Below are 6,000 nucleotides of genomic sequence, written 5' to 3' on the forward strand. Positions count from 1 at the left end.
ATGATACCCTTTGAAAGTGTACACTTCAGTGGATTTTAGTAGACTCAGAGTTGTGTGACCATCACCCTTATCTAATTGTAGAGGTTTTCATCTCCCACAAAGAGACCCTGCACCCATTAATCATTTCCTACTTCTTTCACTCCTCAGCCTTATGCAACCGCTAATCTACTTTCTATCTCAACAGATTTGCTTATTCTGAGCATCTCATATAAATGGAATTAGAAAATACATTGCCTTTTTTGGTCTGGTTTCTTTCACATAGCATGTTTCCAAAGTTTGTGCATGTTACAAAAACAGTGTCTCTACTCTTTGTAGTTGAATAACATTCCATTGTATTGGATATACCATTGTATGGCTATATCACATTTTGTTTACCCAGCTAGGGGACATTTGGGTTGTTTCTACTTTCTGGCTATTATAAATAATGCTGCTGTCAACATATGTGTCACAAATTTTCATTTGAACATCTGTTTCATTTCTCTTGGACATATACCTTGGAGTGAAATTGCTGGAGGTCAATGAAACAGAGTCACACATAACTCTAGGTTTATCCTGTTGAGGAACGGCCAGATGGTTTCCAAAGCTGCCACACTGTTACACACTTCCACCAACAATAGGAATACAGCATATGACAGTTCTAAGTTCTCCATATCTTTGCCAACATTTGTTACTACCTTTTTAAAATGATAGCCATCCTAGTGGATATAAAGTGATATCTTGTGTTTTTGATTTGCATTACCCCAATGATATTTATGTTGAACATCTTTTCATGTGCTTATTGGCCATTTATGTATAATCTTTGGAGAAATTTATTCAAATCCCTTTGTCCATTTTTTAAATTGGATTATCTTTTTATTGTTGAGTTGTAGTAGCTGTTCTTTAGTTGTCTTAAAGGGACTTTGCAAAACAGGCCTGCTGGGAAGGGTGAGAAAGTCAGACAGAGACCACCAGATGCCAGGGGCTGAGAGCTGTGCCATGTGTAGCCATCAGGAGGAGGGTTCACAAAAGGAATGTTGACAGAGCCCCAACAAATCCACAGAAGCACTAAAGAGAAAAAGAGCCAGAATTTGGGCATCCAACAAACATATTTCACTGGCACTAGTGTTATGAGACTTCTACTTTTCTCTGGATCTTCCCCTTCCACCCCCTTCATCTTCCCTGGGGGCCAGGATGAGTGGCTAATTAGCCAGTAGCAGGAGGAGGAAGTAGTGAGAAGCAGCCCAAACTGTGGATGAAAGGAATGCTTGAACGGACTGAGATGGTGAAGTTTTAATATAAGTAAATTTTTGCAAAATCAAAGCTAAATACTCATTAACACCTGATATTAATTACAAAAACCATGAGAACTGCCTGAAATTTCATTCATGGTTGGGGAAGACTGAAAAAGTTCAATGGTGTCAAAGGCAGTTGTATGAAACTAAACATTAAGTTAGTTTATAGTGTTACTCCTACTGAGTCCAGTTTTTCTGATGGATCATTACAAGATCTTAGACCTAGTCAACACTCAACATAGGATAAGCATTCAATATGGTCAACATAAATATCACTGGGGGTAAGGCAAATCAAAAACACAAACATATAGCTTTATATTGAGGGTCGAATAGGTCTAAGATCTTGTAAGGCGTGTGTGTGTGTGTGTGTGTGTGTGTGTGTGTGTGTGTGTGTGGTGGGAAGGCATTCAGGGGAAGTGGTTTAGCAAGCAGAGAAGAGGGAAGATCTGAAGCTGGCCAGGATGTTGGATGGATGGCCAGCTTTGAAATTGTGCTCCAACAACAGAGTGGTAGGGAATGTGATAGAAATGAACACAGTGAGCTTGACACTTAGGAAGGCCAGGAATGGCCCTGAAGGCTAATGGATGGCAACTGTAGGAATGTTGGGAGAATCCTTTATGGGCCGAGAAAATGGGTTTCTTGTTAAGATGCATTGGAGCTAATGTCTGGGAGCTTCAGTGAGAAGTATGCCAACCACATCTCTTGGCTTGGTTTTAGGTTGCAGTGGGAGAAGGGAAATCCACTAATGGAGAGATTTGAGAAGAAAGAAGTACGTGGCAGTTAATGGAGTTTGGAAAGAAATCATGAAAGAAGCCAGCAAGCAGTGTTGATAAGAAGCAGCAACGATAAAAGTTCAGGTGTGCGGATAAAGCTAAGAGAATAACAAGGGTAGGGTCTGGAGAGGTCCATGCAGAAGGGCCAATAATTTTAGAGATGAAGGATATTGGGAGGGAGCAGGCAGAGAGGAGAAGTGGGAACAATGGCACTGTTGACAGAACTACTTTGTCCTAAAATTTCTATTGTAAATTTGGTGTGTTGGTATCAACCTGACCATATGAATGCAACCCCATTAGGATGCAAACCCCAAATACCAATGCTAAAAATAACTTGGGGGTTCTCTAACCAGTGGCCTTTTTTTAACTGTGAAATTCTTCAATTTGAAGAGGGGCTTTCCAGTGGAAATAATAGACTGTAAATTGTTTACTTGGCAAAATACCATTTTACTAAGCTAAGGACCTTCATACATAAGGATATAACAGAGTTTACCTGCCAAGTGCTTTTGGAATGAGATGGTAGGGAAATTTTTCCTGACTTGAAAAGGAAAGAAGAGTTCTAAAAAAGTACTGTGTTTTGCCTTTAAGAAAAACACAGCCATGAAAGAGTAGGAGCAAAAATGTTGATCAACTAATGAATAAACTGGGTGGAAATCAAGCAAAAGACCAGTTGACATAGTTTTAAGTCATTAGTTGATGACCTATCCTTAAAATTGGAACAAATTAAAAATTTTTCAGGGCTGCTTTGCTTGGATTTATTTTCCCTTCGGGGAATGCTTAGTACTAAAAAAGAAAAGAGAAAAAAGGAGTACAGGGTGATAATTAAAGCATAAAAATACTTAGATGTTATGTTATCAAGTACATTCAAATATAAAGGGAAGTTTATAAAAGTCTGCTTCTGCTGTGTTCTTCCAATCAAATGGCACTTATTGGATCCTGATTTTGGATCTAGCACTGTACCATGTGTTGTGGCATTATTCAGGAAAGGTATATGCATGATTCTTACCCTGTGGAGGAGACATGCTCTTAGGAAAACAAGACTAACCACATGAAGTGTTGTTACAAAGAGAGAACAACTCAAGAGGTTTTAGAATAAACTCCTTAGTTGGATATACTCATGCATATTGACAGAAATGACAGATAACATTCATGGTTAAAGCAGTTGCTGTATTATAAAGAATACATATTGTAAGATGCTGTTTCAGAAAAACTGCAAAAATATTGTCCTTGATCATATTTGTTAAGTTCTATTCTAACTCAAACAAACCTAGGCAATCCATCAGCAAATTTCCTAGAGTTTGCACCATGAAATATTAGCATCCTGAGATGCCCCAAGTAAAAGGATTGTGTGGTCAAATTTGAGAAGTGTATCGTACTGTTAGAGTCGGTAGTTAGGCAGACAGGAGCAGAGCAGAAGAGGGCCCCCATCTCAGGAATGTGAGGCTACCATCAGGTGATGGTCAGGAGGTTGTTAACAATCTCTCTAAAATAATAATTGGTTGTAGCCAGATCCAGGGAAAGGCAGTCTCCCAATAGATAGAAAACACCTGAAGCTGGTGATCAGCTGCTTCATGATCAGATCTCAGGAGTTGGGCAAGCAGGTTTAAGCATGCACACTGAGGCAAAATGGCAGAGTTTAACCAGTATATGACCTTCCTCTAGGAATGCTCCAGTGCTAAGATGAATGTCTCAAGTGAGCATGTGCACAACTTCAGTAAACACACTGTGCATGTTGCCCCTCCCAAGAGCTGGCAGGCCACTGCACATGCAGACAGCCCTCCCCAAGGGAAAAATCAAGGGAGGAGAAACGGAAACCTAGAAGCCATGCCAATGTACAAAAAACCCCAAGTCAAAGGCACTTGGATCTCTCAAATTGCCCACTTGATCTTGTTGCCTTTTGTTCCTGTTCTAAAACTTAATAAACATTTACTCCTGACCTAAAACTTGCCTGAGTCTCTCCCTCTGCCTTAAACCAACTTCTGCCCCTCGCCAAATTCTTTCCTCCAAGGAGGCAAGGATCCAGTTGCTGCAGGCACATGCAGATTTGCCACTGGTGACAATACCACGTCTGTTTCTTGAGGAATTATAGCACACACTTGCATATTAAAGCCTCCAAGAAATCCTGCAAAGAACTCATGTTAGTACTGTACAATCCTATGTAACAAACCTGCGTGTTCTGTACATGTATCCCAGAGCTTAAAGTATAATTTAAAAAATGAAAGAAAAAACAAAACTGTACAATCCTGCATATCCCAAACCTATTTACTATAGAACACCCTTATCATTGCTAACCCCACCTTTACAAATGCTATGTTAAAGGATACACATGAGATACCCAGGACTCAATAAGTAGAAGCAGAGAGAATAAAACTAGTTTGTATCTGGACAGAGATTTACCCATGTTCTGAATAAAAGCCAAGGCCCAGTGGCCTAGCCTCTGTACAGAGTCATAGGAAATGAAAACACAAATATGACTACAAGTGTCTTGAGGAATAATATAGACCTTTAATGTGGGATTGTATGCAGCATACCAAATAGAGGACTTCCACTTTGTCTCTCTAAATATTCTTTCCATTCTCTGAAAGTCTGCATCTGCTCAGTCACTAAAATCTCTCTCCTGCTCTATTTTATATCCATGTTTTGCTCACCATCTTGCTGCTCAGCCCTGTTCAGTTTCTCCTTTACTCTCACTCTTTTTTGATCCACCTTCCAGCTAATGACTAACCAGAATTCAGCTCCCACCTGCTATCTACACGAGACCACGTGGGGAAACTGTGTAACCCGGAAGCTCCAGTTCCCTTATTTCTCTTGCTCTTCATGGAGGGTCATAGGGGGACCCTCTTCTCATATTTATTCAAAAGGGTTTTCTTATGAGACTTTATAGAAGAGCATTTTTAGTAATGGGTTTGCTTTATCTATTAGTGGCAACATTCCTACTCATGTTGAATGTCCCTGAAGGTAGCTTTATTTTTGCAAATAGTGTTAACAAGACTCTTTGTGGCTGGATTTATGTCTGATAACCAGCCCATTCCCAAGGAATACTGACAAAATTTTGCCAGATTCAGATCTATAAAATAGCTTTTATTCTGCATTTAAACTTAGAAAAGACTTTCCCTTTCCATTTCAACAAAGATAGCAAAATAACCAGAAAAGCTGCCTCCTTACTGAAATTCAACCCCAGAAAAGCTACAGAAGTATAAGGGAAGTCAATGAAGTTGAGAAATTAAGATAGAATAATAAAGGTAGCTGAGTCCTGATGCAGAACTAATAGTTGAAAGCATAGGATAATATTTTTGTAATTTTTGGGACAGAGGTCTTTTAAAACAGGAGCTCAAAAACATAAACTGTAGGGTAAACGTTGATAGAATTGAACTTATCAACTGTTCGGTGAAGGACATCACAAAGTTAATAGACAACTGATTGGGTGAAGATATTTGTAATATCCAAAACTGTCAAGGACTTAGTATCTAAACATGTAAGAATTCCTGAAAATTAAGAAAACAAAGACAAGAAACCCAAAGAGAAAATAGGGAGAGGGTTTGAACAGCCATTTGGGTTTTTTTCCTTTTCTGAAATCCCCTGCAAGTAAATGAAGAGACAACCTCCCTAGTGATCAGAAAAATGCAAATTAAACAATGAGATATCACTTTATACCCATTACATTTGCAAAAAGTAGAAAACAGAATGACATCAAATGTTGATGAGAATGTGGAGAAACGATCTTTTAGGTACTTGCTCCCTGTGGGAATATAAAGTAGTACAGAACATTCTGGCAGTTCTTAGTGAGATTAAATATGCATAATGATCCTACATTCTGGTCTTGGATATACCCAAGAGAAACCCTTGCATAGTTCCATAAGGGGATATATATAGAATGTTTATTACAGAATTGTCCATGATACAGGGAATTAGAGTCAACATGCATGTCCATTTTGTAGAATGAATGAAGAATGGAG

Source organism: Sapajus apella, unplaced genomic scaffold, assembly GCF_009761245.1.
Source record: "Sapajus apella isolate SASKATOON/1434 unplaced genomic scaffold, GSC_monkey_1.0 scaffold45, whole genome shotgun sequence".
Classification (NCBI taxonomy): Eukaryota; Metazoa; Chordata; class Mammalia; order Primates; family Cebidae; genus Sapajus; species Sapajus apella.